Genomic DNA, 17195 nt, shown 5'->3' on the forward strand with positions numbered 1-17195 from the left:
CCCCCCTCCAGCCATCCCAGGAGCCCTCAGGCTTCCCCTGGGCTGCTTCCAAGGCGATAAACAACGACCAATCAATGCCATGCCTACTTTGGACCTGAGAATTCAAAAGAAAACCTCCCAAGAAGAATCCACAGCTATTTATTTCTCCCCCTCCAGATCCAGAGATCTCCTACCTTGTATTCCTCGAAAGCCTCTTTCAGAGGAATCACCTTATGATTTTCATGCTCCTTCGATCTGTCACACACCAGGCAGATGGGGGCTTCATGGACTTTGCAGAAGAGCTTGAGGGGCTCCTGGTGATCCTCGCAGATTCTCCCTTTCCCTCCTTCCTCCTTTCCCTCTTGAAGGCTGAGATTCTTCACTATTTCCACCAGATTAGCCAGTTGCCGGTTGGAGACGAGGCTCCTTCTCTGGACTCTTTCCCTGCACTGAGGGCAGGAAGCCTCTGCCTCCGATTCCCCCCAGAACAGGATCAGGCAGGATCGGCAGAAGTTGTGCCCACACTCTGGGATGGTCACTGGATCCTTGAAGTAATCCAGGCAGATGGAGCAAGTGGCTTCATCACGGAGATTCTGGATGTGACCCCCCGCAGCAGCCATGCCTCCCTCGCACTGAAGACCCGAGTTAAGTTTCGCTTTTTCAGTTTTCAGCTAGTGGGAGTTTCCCTTCCTGGAAATGACTCAGTGATCACGTGATCTTTATTATTTATTTATTTTATTAAAAAAAACATGTCTCCAGGTCTTTGCAATTGCTGAATGTTTTCTCAAGTAGCAGACAATGCTTCTGGATTGCTTCCCATGCTTTTGATTACACACAAACACACACATACCTAGTAAGTTGTGGTATTCATACTGCAACATTTTTCATTCATAGGCTTCCTTGTCATTTTTGAATTGGGAGAAAATCCTCCTCTGCCCTAAATGGACAGGAGTTCTGATTTAGCAAGTGGGACTTGATTCCGTGAAGAGAACTCCTAAAAGTCTGGTTGCTAGTTCTAACTTTATCCCCTTTTAGCATGCTGGCAAAGAACTTCAGATTGAAACAGACGCTTTCAGCCTTGCCCACCTGGTGCCCTCTGTTTGCTTAAGACTACAGCTCCCATCATCCCTGGCCAGGACATCTCCAGGTATGGTTGGGAAGACCTTGCAGAGCCACTGGCAGTCAGTGGAGGCAAGACTGACCTCGATGGACCTGGCAGAAGGCACCATCTGCATGGTGGCAGCCCAGTTATGGCGTTCCTTCCCTAGATATGAATGCCTGGTATGACTTGGCTATTATTATTAATCAATATTACTACACAGTGTAAAGTCTTCCTATATTCCTAATAAAGTGTGGTGCTTTCCAATGGCTGAAAAACCTGGAGGGCTTTAACAGGGGATTAGATACAATTCCTCGAGGATAAGATTTTGGTAGGGTACGCGGGTGGCGCTGTGGGTTAAACCACAGGGTCTAAGGCTTGCCGATCAGAAGGTTGGTGGTTTGAATCCCCGCGACGGGGTGAGCTCCCATTTCTCGGTCCCAGCTTCTGCCAACCTAGCAGTTCGGAAGCACGTCAAAGTGCAAGTAGATAAATAGGTACTGCTCTGGCGGGAAGGTAAACGGCGTTTCCGTGCGCTGCTCTGGTTCGCCAGAAGCGGCTTAGTCATGCTGGCCACATGACCCGGAAGCTGTACGTCGGCTCCCTCGGCCAATAAAGCGAGATGAGCGCCACAACCCCAGAGTCGGCCACGACTGGACCTAATGGTCAGGGGTCCCTTTACCTTTACCTGAAGACTTTGGATGGTTATATGCTCTGCCTCTGTGGTTGGAAGCAGTAATCCTCCTGAATAGCTGTTGCTGGAGCCTCCAGGAGGGGCTCTTGTTCCCAGGTCCTGCTTAGGGGTTTCCCACACACATAATGTTTAAAAAATGTTTTTGGTTTCACCTGCAGGTAAAAGGATCAAGATGGAGATTTCCCACCAAGGGAAGCTGTGCCAGAGGGAATATCCCTAAGGAACATTCCTTTGTTAGCTGAGATTGCAGAGCAAAAGCGTGAGTCCAAAGGACACCAGGGAGAAAATGAACGCAGCCATCACCCAGAAGTCCAGTTCCCTTTAGTGAAAGCCCAGTGCACTTTGGAGCAGAAAGCCCAAAGGAGGAACGGCCAGCACAGTTTGCGTCTGGGGAGGCTGAATGCCGAAGGACATCCTCATGAATGCTCCATGTGTGGGGAGAGCTTCCAGCGAGGATCCGCCCTGACTGAGCACCAGAGGATGCACATGGGAGAGGAAGCGTACAAATGGTCTGAGGATGAGAAACCCTTTCCCCAGTGAGAGATCTGGGTGCGCCATCAGAGAGGCCTCATGGAAGAGAAACCACACAAGTGCTCCCACTGTGGAGAAAGCTTCAGCCAGAGGACCAATTTGGAGAGTCACCTGCAAACCCACACGGGAGAGAGGTCTCACGAATTCCAGGACTGCGGAAAAAGCTTTTCCCGGAGAGATACGTTACTCAAACACCGGAGAACCCACACAGGGGGGGCAGCCGGACGAGTGCCATGATCGTGGGAGAAACTTCAAGCACCCGTGCAACTTAATTGAACATTGGAAGACACACACAGGGGAAAAACCCCACCGAGTGTGGGAAAAGTTTCCATCACCCTTGTAGGTTGGTTGACCATCAGAACATCCACACAGGAGAGAAGCCTCACAAATGCCCTGAGTGCAGGAAAAACTTTTCTCCGTGAGATACGCTGATCAAACACCAAAGGACCCATGCAGAGGAGAAACCTTATGAATACCCCAACGATTAGAGATTGACAAATTAAATTATTCGAATTTATTGAACTAGCAAAAATGGCACAAAAAATTAGAAACCAAAAAAATACAAAGTTTAATAGTGATTGGAATAAATTTATGGTATACATTGAAGGGAACTACAGTGGTGCCTTGCAAGACGAAATTAATCCGTTCCGTGAGGCTCTTCGTATAGCGGTTTTTTCGTCTTGCGAAGCAAGCCCATTGACAGCTTAGCGGATTAGCACTATTAGCGGTTTAGCGGCTTTTAGCGGCTTATCAGCTTAGCGGATCAGCTGATAAGCGGCTTAGCTGCTTAGAAGAAGGGGGGGAGGGGAAAAAAACCTGCAGGAACTCGCAAGACATTTTCGTCTTGCGAAGCAAGCCCATAGGGAAATTCGTTTTGCGAAGCGCCTCCAAAACGGAGGCGTCTAGCGGGTTTTCCGTCTTGCGAGGCGTTCGTCTTGCGGGGCACCACTGTATAGAAACTTAAAAACTATAGCAGGTTTGATATAGATCTCACAATGTGTAAAACATTAAAAATTATCAGCTGCAGGAAAAAGAAAGTTTTTTCTGTTAAGAAGCCCGAAATCGGGAGGGATGGAGGTCAATAGGTGTGTGGAGGAAAGATTTAAATGTTTAAAGATATGAAGATCTAAGTGAAGACAAAGAACTGTAACAGAAACTGATGTTATATTTATGTTATGTTTGAATATTTTTTCTTTTTTCTTGAAATGGTTGATTTGTTTTCTCTTTTGGTTACTTAAGTGAAATTCAATAAAAAGAAAAAAAAATGCCCCAAGTGTGGGAAAAGCTTCATTCAGAAGAAGGGATTAATCGTACACCAGATAATTCATTTAGGGAATACGACCAGCAAATATTCTTGAAAAGTGCCACATTCACAGAAAAAAGAGGGAGAAATGTTGGTTACAACCGGATTTGCAGTGGAGAACACACACCTTTTCTACGTTACAAGACATAGGCAGATGGCCAGTTGTTGTTAGTTCAAGAAAGTTCTCTGTTGAGGCTTCCTGCCCCAGGAGGGGACAAGCAAAACTGCCCACCCTCTGCTCTGGTCCCCACGATGGAGGCAGGGAGGCAGAGACACATGATATCCACGTTGCAGATTCTCATAGCACTAGAAGTCGTGGCCCCCAAACAAAGCTGATTGTTGGGAGATCCAGGACAGAAAAAAGCATTTCGTTGTGGAGCGTGTAAATGAACCATGGAACTCACTGCCACTGGAGGCAGAGACGGCAACCAACTTAAAATCATGGAATTGCATAGTTGAATGCTACAACCAGGGTCACCTAGTCCAGATCTCTGCAATGCAGGAATCTTTTGCCCAACGTGGTGCTCAAGCCGGTGACCTTTAGATTAAGACTATCATGCTCCACCCATTGACCTGGGGACAAATTCATGGAGCACCAGGCTGTGAAGCACAATGGCTCTGCTCTGCCTCCACAGTCCAGAGGCAGAAGGCTTCTAAATCTCAGGTGCTGGAAACTGCAGGGAGGGGGAGGCTGGTTTTACACACTGGTCCCGCTTGCAGGTTTCCCAAGGGCGTCTGGGTGGCCCCTCTTGGGCACTGGACCAAATGGGCCACTTTTGTGTCCTCCCACGGGGTGAGTGGAAGCTCACAGAGAAACTTACGATGACACACAAACATGGCCTACATCATATATGAGATGGAGCAAGGGGAGGTGGCCCTCAGGCAGGTGGGGGGGGGGGCAAAGGTGTCTTTATTTTGACATGTGCCACCTCCCCGTGGGAAATGCAGGAAAAGGAGATCAGGCTGCACAGGTCAGTAGTCAGCAACCCTGATAGTGGAGCCAGAGAGAGTCCTGCCAGATCTTTGAGGGGTCAATTCCACAGGCAATTGTTGTTCTAGCTCTTAGTATCCCAGGAGAGAAATCAGATGTACCTGGTGCCGAAATGACGCTCCTTGGGGGAGCATTGTGCTTTTGGAGTGGGCCTGAGGAACACAGGGAAGGTGCCCTGCGTAATGTATAGGGCAGCACAGCCCATGGGGCCCCCTCCGGAAGCTGCCGGACTGCAGCTCCCATCCTCTCTGACCCCTGGCCATGCTGGATGCGTCAGAGGGGAGTTGGAGTCCAGCATTAACCAGAGGACACCCCATTTGCTGCCCCCGATATACAGAATCCAGCCTGTAAATATGGAACATTAATGCAACCCTAAACACATATAACTGGGCCAAAGCCCCACTCAATGCAATGAGGTTCATTTCTGACAAAGTGTGGAGATGGGGAGGCTGTATTTGCAGAGGGTCTTTGGAGCTGACGCCCTGTTCAATTTCTTTTTTATTTTCTTCCCATCTGAGGTCTCCAGAGTAAGGAGCTATCCTGCCTGATGTGGGGGACGGGGTTCATTTTTTAGTCCTCTATTAATCCAGTTATGCAACCGTGGGATTAAGAGTCTCGTGCTCTGCCAAATCAGACATCTCAAAAGGAAAACAAGACTGAAGGTGAGGAAAAGATGATTTATTGGGACTGTTAAAAGTGTGACTGTCTCTTTAAGAAGAAGTGAGCTGCAGAGGGAATTCTGGGGAAAGGAAGGAAAATGAATCTTCTCAAAGAAGCCCTTGAAAAACTGCCCAAGGTTCTCCTGGTGGGTAAATGTTTTTTATGTCAGTCACTCTGGTCTGGAGAGAAACTCCTGCTGGGCCTGAGAGGCAGATTTAGTCTCCTCAGGAGATACTTAAGTGGGCTTCATTTCCCCACAGATAAAAGAAAGGGAGGAGGGTCTCTCCCGAGAACGAGGCTCCTGAGAACGTGTAGAGTTCGGCTCCTGAGTCGGCGTCAGAAAAAGACACACGTCCCCCTTCATAGTCCAGAGTCACCCGGATCCTCCTGGGCTTCTCCCTCAGGGACAGAAGAGAGGGATAAGGGGAGGTGCAGGCCCAGTACTTCCCTCCCCTCTTCCTTACAGCCCAGATCCCTCTCTCAGGTGTAAAGGGGAAGCTGCCCTTTCTCCTCACAGACTTCCTGGCAACCCCCAAAGCCCACCATCTCCCACTTTCCACAGTGACTTCCCAGAAATGTCTGCCTGCTGTGAATCCCTCACGTCCCAACACACAAGGCCAGCATCTGAATCTCTCAGGATTATCAGGCAGGGCTTGAGGTTTGTCTCCCCATCTCAGGCTTTTCCGATCCTCGGACAGGATGAGCCTGGGATGGGCTGTGTCTGGATCCAGAGTGACATTTGCTGTTGGGGAGAAGATGAGGGAAAGAGAAGATTAGGCAGCGGAGAGAGAGAGATGGACATCTTTATCCAAGAAACACCCGAAAAACCTAGATTCCCTTTCAGATCAAGGGGATTTATTTGCATCGCATGCAAGACTGGGACTCCTCCTTGCAGACTTTGATCAGAATAAATATCTTCTGGTTGATTTTTAACTCAGTTTCCTTCCCTTTCTTATATTCAATGTCCATTGTGCCTGCCCTCCTCTCAACCCAGGCATTTTCTAAGCGGAAAAACCACCCAGGAAACCTTTTACTCAGCTCTTCTGTGTTATCTAAGAGGAAAGAGAGGAGAATTGGAGGAGGCAGGAGAGGAGAGAAGCTGCTTTCCTCTGACAATCTCTGTGGGAATTGGCCTTTGGGAGCTCTGGGTTGGGCTGGGAGATGAGGACCCCCCTGTAATAATAATAATAATAATAATAATAATAATAATAATAATAATAATAATAATAATATCAACATTTGCATACTGCCCTTCATCTATAGGTCTGAGGGTGGTCCACAGCATAAAAATATAACACAAAACCACATATAGGCTTCCCCTCACTTTCGCATGAGTTATGTTCTGGGCCCTCGTGCACAAAAGTGAAAATCGTGTTCAGTGGGGAGCCTGTTTATTCCTGCTCTCCATCTCTCTCACCCACTTGGTCTCTCCTTCCTCCCAACCATCTTGGAAGTTCAGGGCTTGCCGCCAGGGAAGAGGAGGCATGTGGCAGGGCAATTTTACAAAGGACTGCTTATTCCATGCTTCTCTTTGGGATTTAATATATACCATAAGACTAGTTCTCTGGGGGAAGCGGGGAATAACTGAAAAGGTTACCAGTTTGGGGCTGAGACAGTCATGATAGGCAAGTGTAGGGCTGCCCTATTTTGAAGAGCAAGAAAGAGGACACATTGGCCAACTTTGACTTTTAACCATGGATCGCTATGACGACTCTCCTCTGAAATACCCCTACTATATGTAGGCTATAGAAGCTGTGATATATTGCTAGTAGCAATGTTCTTAACTTTCAACAACAAAAGAATAATAATAATAATACACATAGCTCCCTCACTTGCCACAAAGTCTGCAGAAGGGAAGGTTCAACACCCATGAAATATCAGTCCCCATCCCTCCTGTCAAATTGTTCCTCCCCTGGAAATTTACCTTTCTGAATCTGTTTTCTGTATAACACAGCATCTGAGGAAGCAAAAAGATATAAAGTGAAAGGGCAACACTCTTCCACCTGAAATAAATCTCCACACAAAAGTAACACTTCATAATGTAGCATCCTTGAATTGACTCCATTCAGAGCAGAACCTCCAAAAGGACAACCCCAGATTGTGTAGACTGGTAACCAAAAGGAAAAGGAGCTTCAATATAATTGAAAACAGATACGCTCTGGTTCAGGCTTTCTTTACAGGACCCAGCGTCACAATATACATGGGCCATTCTGGGGGACAGGAAATGAAGGCTGGAGCCCCAAGAAGGAAGGTATCCTGGGGTTACTCAATTCCATGCAGTAAGAGCCTGGCATGTTCAGTTCTGAAGAAATAATAGAATTCCCAGTGAGAAATCCTGGCAGCCAATTTTCATTACCTTTCCATTGTTTCATTGCATCCTCCACAAGGTGATTTACATCACAGGATTCCAAGATCCTGTTCCTCAGTTCTGGAGGGAAAGGCAGTGGGTTCTCTGGACTCTCTCTTTTCTCATACCTGGTGAAAAGAAAAACAATGTCAGCCCATTCAAATCTGCAATTTCTGTTAAAGGAAAAGAAAGGTATTGAGAGGAGGCCTAGAGAGACAGGCAGGCGCTGAGTGGGGAGTTTCTTCCTCACTACGGACTCCTCAGCCAGACCCCCAAGGGCCAAAACAGCAACCCCAGGCCTCTGAGTCTCCCCACTGGTGTCAAGTCAAAGAAGCAGCAGAATCATATGGTATCAAGGGGCAGGAATTGTCTGAGGGTGGTGACAGCACAGCACACATTTCCTTTCTCTAGATGTCCCCAGAGAAGGGGTGAGGAAGAAAACGAGATGCACTTTTGTTGGGAAACAAGAAATGTTCCTTAAAACCTCTACTCTGAACCTGAGTGATTCCTTAAATATAAATACTGCAGCTGGAATATGGTCAAGAAAATAGCCAATTCCTGCTCCTTGGTGAGAAATCGCCCCCTCCCAAGGGGCTCTATGGGGCAGGAGTTTGATTGAGTCAGGGTGGGGTGGCTGGCAGAGTGACTGAACTGGTCAGTCTAGAAGGAAACAACTGAGGCAGGCACGTCCAACTCCCAAGACACTGTGATCTACTCACAGTATAAAAAGACCAACTGTGATCTACCCGTTGTCAAGTCCCAAAGAGGGGGCCCTGCTTTTACCTGTGAGATGCCTCAGGGAGTGACTCCTCCAGTCTCCCCCCTGCAGCCCCTGCAGGGCCATGTCTGAGGTTCTTGCATCCCGGCCTCATGGAGTGATGCTAATGGAAATGAGCCAGATCCACTTACCTCTGCAAGGTGCTTCTCACATCCTAGAGGGAAAAAGAGAAGGGAATTCACTGCACCCCACAGGCCACACTAGGAAGACCCCCTCAGACCCTGGCCCTTGGATGTCAGTCTGCCTGGCACATGGCAAGGTTTTGGGTAGGAATGGCTGAATCAGCCAGTTTTGGTTTCTCACAGCTTTTATTTCTCCAGTCTGAAATTATTAATTTTTCAAGTATCAAGTTTATTAACTTTAATCCAGTTTGCATTGTGCAATTCAGACGTAAGTAAGCCTACAGGATAATCCTACCAGAGAACTGTCCCAAATTGTCTTCCATAGAAGTCCCCAAATTTCAAATTCTACTTTCCAACTGGAAATAAGAAAAGCACCTGCAACATAAAATGCCTCCAAAGGGGTAATAAAGCAGCTCCCAGTACGTTTCCGAGCACAATTCAAAGTGTTGGTGCTGACCTTTCAAACCCTAAATGGCCTCAGCCCAGTGTACCTGAAGGAGCGTCTCCACCCCCATCGTTCTGCCTGGACACTGAGGTCCAGTGCCGAGGGCCTTCTGGCAGTTCCCTCGCTGCGAGAAGTGAGGTTACAGGGAACCAGGCAGAGGGCCTTCTCAGTGGTGGCACCAGCCCTGTGGAACGCCTTTCCATCAGATGTCAAGGAAGTAAAAAACTATCTGACTTTTAGAAGAAAACTGAAGGCAGCCCTTCTTAGGGACGTTTTTAATGTCTGATGCTGTATTGTTTTTAATATTTGGTTGGAAGCCGCTCAGAGTGGCTGGGGTTACCCAGCCAGATGGGCAGGACAAAAATATATTATTATTATTATTGTTTTTGTTGTTATTATTATTATTATTTAAAAGACGCCTGCTCCTTGGGAGAAAGGCGATGGCAAACCTAGACAGCATCTTAAAAAGCAGAGACATCACCTTACCAACAAAGGTCCGTATAGTTAAAGCCATGGTTTTCCCAGTAGTCATGTATGGAGGTGAGAGCTGGACCATCAAGAAGGCTGATCGCCGAAGAATTGATGCTTTTAAATTATGGTGCTGGAGGAGATTCTTGAGAGTCCCTTGGACTGCAAGAAGATCAAACGTATCCATTCTTAAGGAGATCAGCCCTGAGTGCTCACTGGAAGGACAGATCATGAAGCTGAGGCTCCAATACTTTGGCCACCTCATGAGAAGAGAAGACTCCCTGGAGAAGACCCTGATGTTGGGAAAGATGGAGGGCACAAGGAGAAGGGGACGACAGAGGACGAGATGGTTGGACGGTGTTCAAACTACAAACATGAGTCTGATCAAACTGCGGGAGGCAGTGGAAGATAGGAGTGCCTGGCGTGCTCTGGTCCATGGGGTCACCACGAAGAGTCGGACACGGCTGAACGACTAAACAACAACAACAATTATTATTATTATTATTATTATTATTATTATTATTATTATTATTATTATTATTATATAGCTGAGTGTTTCTTTGGGCTCATCCACACTTCTGCTTTTCCAGTGCCCAGAAAACACAGGTCCAGGTAGTTTTGCCTTTGCCCTGCCGCTTTCCCTCAGGAAAAACCTGTTCCTTAGTTCAACATCTCCACAAACGTCAATCCGGAGAAAACCTGGCTGAGGTTTGCTCTAATTCAGCAGTAGAGAGCAGGTTTTCCTTGAGGAAAGGGGTGGGACAAGCAGCAGTCTGGATGAGTCCCCCTGTCTTGCTCTTTCGGCACTGTGACTGAGCACCATTTTGGGCTGATCTGGATCCATTGTGAAGGGGATTAACCAAGAAGTTGTGGAGGGAAGTGGAAAAGAAGCTTGGTCAAGAGACTCGCTCATGTCGGAAGGAGGCCTGAACTCATCCTCGCTGAAGCCCAGCCCAGGGCAGGAAGGCAGCATTGCCAAGAAGGAAGGCATTTGGAGACAAATCATCAGCAAAGAGCAGAAAACCACCTCCTGTTCCATCAAGAACACAGAAGAATCTCTATTCTGCATTCAGGTGAATTAAGCATCCCAGGTCTCTTGGGTCTTCCTGTCCATTACATACCTGACTGGAGGCTCCATCATCTGAACCCCTGCACTCCTTGTATACATGAAAGGGACACATAAAGGATTGGAGGCAGCCTTTTCCTGGAGCCTTGGGCTGTTCCTGCCACCGTCTTACCTGCAGGAGTTCACTCGCTGGCTGCTGACGCTTCTCCTCCATCTCCTGGATGATCCTCTCAAGAGAGGAGAGTTTCCTGGAGAGTCTGGCCAGCTGCTCATCCCTTCTCCCTGCAATCTCCTTCTCCACCTTTTCCACGTGAGTCAGCAGACCTTTTTCTTGTTCTTCCAGGAACTGGCGCAGTTCTCTGAACTTCTCCACAATCTTCAGCCTCTCTGTTTCTGTTAATTTCTGCAAGAAAAGAGTGTGTTTGGTGCTTAGCCTCGAAACAGCAGAAAGAAAATTATGAGATTTCCACAGGGAGGACACTTCTGATTTTTCTATAGACATGAAACCTCCAGTGGCTAAAGAAGTAAACCTTTATTTTGAGGGGAGGCCCTCTGCATTGCTGTTTCTGTTGACTTCTATTTTGCAGACGGATACAGCCTAAAGGAAGGAGCTCTTTTTTCCTAGCCATGGATGTTCCCTGCATGTTTTGGGGCATGGCATAACCAGAGTTCAGAGCTGTTCAGAGAACATCCAGGGACATAAAACACCCCTCAGTTTAGACTGGGGCCATTTAGGTGTAGGAAGGAACAGAAACAGAGGAGAACAAAGTGCAGAGTTCATCCCCAGAGCTCCCCTGTTTACTTTAAAGGTTTAAAAAAAGCCTGAGTTTCCTAAAAATGAACAAGAGAGCACATTTAGAATTCAGTTCTTTAGTAATATTTATAGTAAATCAGGATTTGGATTGAATTGCTTCCACCCTTTCAGCTCACAAGTCCTCAAGCTTCTCCTTGACTGCTATTCACATAATAAATGACAAGGGGAAATAAACTCAATTTAGCTGCATTCAAAGGTGAACTTACCTAATTTGCTCCTTGCTGAAAAGATACGGAGACCAAAACAGAGTTTTAAAGTTCTGATATTTTCAAGCTTGACCCAGCCAGGTCATATTCACAAAAAATGTATTTATGAGGGTAAAGTACAGATCGAAATATTTATACAAGGAGGTAGCTACCCTAACATCTGATTCATAACAGACCGATGTGGAAAAAGGAGAAATGAGGAGAAGCTGAAACAGGCAGATTTCCCCATCCCTCCTCAGTCCTGACTCTCTCTCTTCTTCTTCTTCTTCTTCTTCTTCTTCTTCTTCTTCTTCTTCTTCTTCTTCTTCTTCCTCCTCTTCCTCTTCCTCTTCCTCTTCCTCTTCCTCTTCTTCTCTATTGAATTTATACTCTGCCCTATACCTGGAGGTCTCAAGTGCTTGTTCCCTGTCTAGTAACAACAGAGACACTTACAAGGAGGTCTTTGCTTTCCTTGTCCAGATCTGCTTGATAGGCCAGAATTTCCTCTCTCTCTTTCCTCAGAATCTCCAGGCGGCGACAGATCTCTCCCTAAAGAGAAAAGGAAAAACTCAGCTTTGATTGAGACACACAGAGGAATTAAAATCACAATGGCTTCTTGCGCCCAGTAGCCTTGCTATAATAGCAAAGTAGTTTCCTGGAGGAAATAAAAGCACAGAGGTTTTCAGCCTTTTTGGTTCCATGGGTCAACTACCTTCTATCTTCAGCACCCCTGTGGGGCTCAGGATCCCAGTTAGGTCCCCTCTTGCCTGCAGAGCTGGCAGCCCCTCACCTTTTCTCAAACACCCTCCCTTGTGGAGTGATCTCTCAGCCTCCTCCCCTCTCCTTGGGGGTCCCAGCCTGACTTCTCACCTTGAGGTCTCAGGGAGAAGTGGGAAGAGGAGGAGGAGGAGGAAGCTAAGGCAGGATCCAACCTGGGATGTATCAGTCTAGCGTCAAAGAGATACTAGTGAGGTCAGCCCAAGAGGCGAGAGATGCAGGGATAGAGCAGAGCGTCTCAAAATTTGGGGTGGGAGGAGATCCTCAGCCCCCCCAAACCTCATTGCACAGGCTCCACATCACCCCCAGAATAAACGTGCTCCCCACCAGTAGGTGCTTCTACTCCCCACTCCCAAATCTGCTTCCAACAGATACTTGGGGGGTGGGATCCTGCACCATCTGCTCAATTCCTGGCTAACAGTCCCCCCCCCCCGCCCCCGCAGCTGATCCCTTGCTGCTCTCTGTTTTGCAGGGCATTGAGGAGGAATCCTGGTAACCAAAGGAGACATGTACTTAGTTGTCTATGTGCAATTTACATTTGTACCGTTCTAAATATGTACAAAGCAGCCTTGCTGGGGGATGTGGATGAGGTTAACCCTTTCTCTCCCTGCCAAGGTCCCAGTTCAAATCTTTGAAGCTGCTGTGAGTATTTCAAGATCCCCTTGTCCCCCTGGCAGAGAGAAAGACTTCAACTCCCCCCTCCAGCCATCCCAGGAGCCCTCAGGCTTCCCCTGGGCTGCTTCCAAGGCGATAAACAACGACCAATCAATGCCATGTCTACTTTGGACCTGAGAAGTAAAAAGAAAACCTCCCAAGAAGAATCCACAGCTATTTATTTCTCCCCCTCCAGATCCAGGGATCTCCTACCTTGTATTCCTCAAAAGCCTCCTCCAGAGGAATCACCTCGTGCTCTTTGTGCCCCTTTGCCTTGTCGCACACCACGCAGATGGGGGCTTCATCCTCCTTGCAAAAGAGCTTCAGGGGCTCCTGGTGCTTCTCACAGACTCCTCCTTTCCCTCCTTCCTCCTTTCCCTCTTGGAGGCTGAGATTCTTCGCTATTTCCACCATATTAGCCAGTTGCCGGTTGGAGACGAGGCTCCTTCTCCGGACTCTTTCCCTGCACTGAGGGCAGGAAGCCTCTGCCTCCGATTCTCCCCAGAACAGGACCAAGCAGGATCGGCAGAAGTTGTGCCCACACTCTGGGATGGTCACTGGATCCTTGAAGTAATCCAGGCAGATGGAGCAAGTGGCTTCATCACGGAGACGCTGGATGTGACCCCCTGCAGCAGCCATGGCTCCCTCGCGCTGAAGACCCGAGTTAAGTTTCGCTTTTTCAGTTTTCAGCTAGTGGGAGTTTCCCTTCCTGGAAATGACTCAGTGATCATGTGATCTTTATTTTTTTAAAAAAAATATGTCTCCAGGTCTTTGCAATTGCTGAATGTTTTTTGAAGTAGCAGCAAATACTTCTGGATTGCTTCCCATGCTTTTGATTACACACAAACACACGCATACCTGGTAAGTTGTGGTATTCATACTGCAACATTTTCATTCATAGCTTCCTTGTCATTTTTGAATTGGGAGAAAATCCTCCTCTGCCCTAAATGGACAGGATTTAGCAAGTGGGACTTGATTCCGTGAAGAGAACTCCTAAAAGTCTGGTTGCTAGTTCTAACTTTATCCCCTTTTAGCAGGCTGGCAAAGAACTTCAGATTGAAACAGACGCTTTCAGCCTTGCCCACCTGGTGCCCTCTGTTTCCTTAAGACTACAGCTCCCATCATCCGTGGCCAGGACATCTGCAGGTATGGTTGGGAAGACCTTGCAGAGCCACTGCCAGTCAGTGGAGGCAAGACTGACCTCGATGGACCTGGCAGAAGGCACCATCTGCATGGTGGCAGCCCAGTTATGCGTTCCTTCCCTAGATATGAATGCCTGCTATGACTTGGCTATTATTATTATTAATCAATATTACTACACAGTGTAAAGTCTTCCTATATTCCTAATAAAGTGTGGTGCCTTCCAATGGCTGAAAAACCTGGAGGGCTTTAACAGGGGATTAGATACAATTCCTCGAGGATAAGATTTTGGTAGGGTACGCGGGTGGCGCTGTGGGTTAAACCACAGGGTCTAGGGCTTGCCGATCAGAAGGTTGGTGGTTTGAATCCCCGCGACGGGGTGAGCTCCCGTTGCTCGGTCCCTGCTCCTGCCAACCTAGCAGTTCGAAAGCACCTCAAAGTGCAAGTAGATAAATAGGTACTGCTCTGGCGGGAAAGTAAACGGCGTTTCCATGCGCTGCTCTGGTTCGCCAGAAGCGGCTTAGTCATGCTGGCCACATGACTCGGAAGCTGTACGTCGGCTCCCTCAGCCAATAAAGCGAGATGAGCGCCGCAACCCCAGAGTCGGCCACGACTGGACCTAATAGTCAGGGGTCCCTTTACCTTAAGACTTTGGATGGCTATATGCTCTGCCTCTGTGGCTGGAAGCAGTAATCCTCCTGAATAGCTGTTGCTGGAGCCTCCAGGAGGGGCTCTTGTTCCCAGGTCCTGCTTAGGGGTTTCCCACACACATAATGTTTAAAAAATGTTTTTGGTTTCACCTGCAGGTAAAGGAAGAGAGATCAAGATGGAGAATTCCCACCACAGGGAAGCTGTGCCAGAGGGAATATCCCTGAGGAACATTCCTTTGTTAGCTGAGATTGCAGAGCAAAAGTGTTAAGTTGTGGGTGAACATATCAGATGACACAGCGATTCCTCAAACAGCTCTTGTTTATTCACAGACCCAGAAGAGAAATTAACTGAAGGGTTCAGCCAGCCTTCTTATATAGAGCTCCACTATAACACAACAGTAACAACTTTCTGTAACTATCCAATCACTGAACGTCACTTTCAATTCCTTATTTGCATATGTGGACCTGAGTGAAAACTATCTGCAGTATCCCCCTGCTGGCCCAGGGTGAGAACTTCAGTACATAACAAAAAGCGTGAGTCCAAAGGACACCAGGGAGCAAATGAAAGCAGCCATCACCCAGAAGTCCAGTTCCCTTTAGTGAAAGCCCCGTGCACTTTGGAGCAGAAAGCCCAAAGGAGGAACAGCCAGTACAGTTTGGGTCTGGGGAGGCTGAATGCCGAAGAACATCCTCATGAATGCTCCATGTGTGGGGAGAGCTTCCAGCGAGGATCCGCCCTGACTGAGCACCAGAGGATGCACATGGGAGAGGACGCGTACGAATGGTGATTTGGGGTTATGTGGAAACCTACACAACCCCGGGAGGGGGTCAGATTCTTCCACCGCCTCCAAACTATTTGTACTGAGACAAAAAAACAATGCATGAGCCGTGCAGTGTGCTGTTGATTCTGTAAAATGGTTCGCTTTCTTTTTTATATATTTATTTATTGATTTTTTTTCCAGTAAAAAGACAACAAAAAAAGAACAAAAAACGATACATAGCACTGTAAACACCCTTATATACATATTTCCCAAAATGAAAACTAATAAGAAAAAAGAAGAAAAGTTATAAGAAAACAGATAAAAGGAAAAGAAGAAAAAAGAAAATATTGCCAAATTCTTGCTTCAAACACTACAGTATATAATCTTAGTTAAAATATTATAAGAGACTTCCACCGCATATACCGCACGTCTCTTAGTTATCTTGCTCACATTTACATCTGTTCTTCAGTCATTTCCCTTCCTTAAATTCTTTCATAATCGATCAAATCTTTATATTCTCTGTATTCTTCACAACCAAACTTTCATATTTGAGCCCTGCTTGTATAAATAATCCTTTAAACATTTCCATTGTTTCTGAATGATAATTTTTGATTTATGCCTTATTAAATCCGTCAATTTTGCTAACTCCAGGTACTCACAAAGTTTACTTATCCATCCCCCCTTTGTTGGGATATAATTTCCTTTCCAGTGACTGGCTACCAACATTGTCGCTGCCGTTGTTGCGGACAGAAATATGTTAATTTTGTCATTGGGAATGTCCTTATTCAAAATTCCTAATAGATATGCTTCTGCCCTTTTGGTATACGATACTTTTATCCATTTTTAAAATCTCTTCATGAATCATATCCCAATTTTTTTAAATCTCTGGACATGTCCACCATGGTTCACTTTCATTGCAACGCTACAGCTTGGTGCATTGTGCTTGTTTCCGTTTCCTGGGCTTGCATACAAACCACATTCAAAGCACATGGCTTTCCCCAAAGAAATCCTGGGAATTGTAGTTTGTCCCAGCGCAAAACTACAGTTCCCAGCATCCTTCACAAAACAGTCTCTTAACAAAACCCTGAGGAGCTTCTGCTAGTTGCTGGATGGACCAATGTCTTGAGACAGCTTCCTACATTCATTTTTAAACCAGCTGTTTGCTCAGAACTATGAGGACTAGACAATGACAAACCTAGACAGCATCTTAAAAAGAAGAGACATCACCTTGCCAACAAAGGTCCGTATAGTTAAAGCTATGGTTTTCCCAGTAGTGATGTATGGAAGTGAGAGCTGGACCATAAAGAAGGCTGATCGCCGAAAAATGGATGCTTTTGAATTTTGGTGCTGGAGGAGACTCTTGAGAGTCCCATGGACTGCAAGAAGATCAAACCTCTCCATTCTTAAGGAGATCAGCCCTGAGTGCTCACGGGAAGGACAGATCCTGAAGCTGAGGCTCCAAGACTTTGGCCACCTCAGGAGAAGACTCCCTGGAAAAGACCCTGATGTTGGGAAAGATGGAGGGCACAAGGAGAAGGGGACGACAGAGGACGAGATGGTGGGACAGTGTTCTCGAAGCAACAAACATGAGTCTGACCAAACTGTGGGAGGCAGTGGAAGACAGGAGTGCCTGGCGTGCTCTGGTCCAGGGGGTCACGAAGAGTCGGGCACGACTAAACAACAAAAATGAGGACTAGAATCTTGCTTTATTTTTAGAGGAAGAGGCAGTAG

General features: G+C 47.0%; 1 pseudogene across 1 annotated transcript in view; it reads right to left on the reverse strand.

Moving 5' to 3' along the window:
• LOC310758168 overlaps positions 1 to 13659 on the reverse strand; it is a 32534-nt pseudogene extending 18875 nt beyond the window's left edge. Inside the window, exons 1-8 of the transcript XR_014552324.1 lie at positions 13127 to 13659; positions 11936 to 12031; positions 10656 to 10886; positions 8514 to 8536; positions 7614 to 7732; positions 7182 to 7214; positions 5485 to 5999; positions 174 to 763 (exon numbers count right to left, since the gene is read on the reverse strand). The product of XR_014552324.1 is annotated as an uncharacterized misc_RNA (transcript). The remainder of the gene's footprint in view (positions 1 to 173; positions 764 to 5484; positions 6000 to 7181; positions 7215 to 7613; positions 7733 to 8513; positions 8537 to 10655; positions 10887 to 11935; positions 12032 to 13126) is intronic.
• Between the last annotated feature and the right edge of the window lie 3536 nt (positions 13660 to 17195).

The sequence above is a fragment of the Podarcis filfolensis genome, assembly GCF_964270895.1.
Source record: "Podarcis filfolensis genome assembly, chromosome: 2".
NCBI classification, from domain to species: Eukaryota; Metazoa; Chordata; class Lepidosauria; order Squamata; family Lacertidae; genus Podarcis; species Podarcis filfolensis.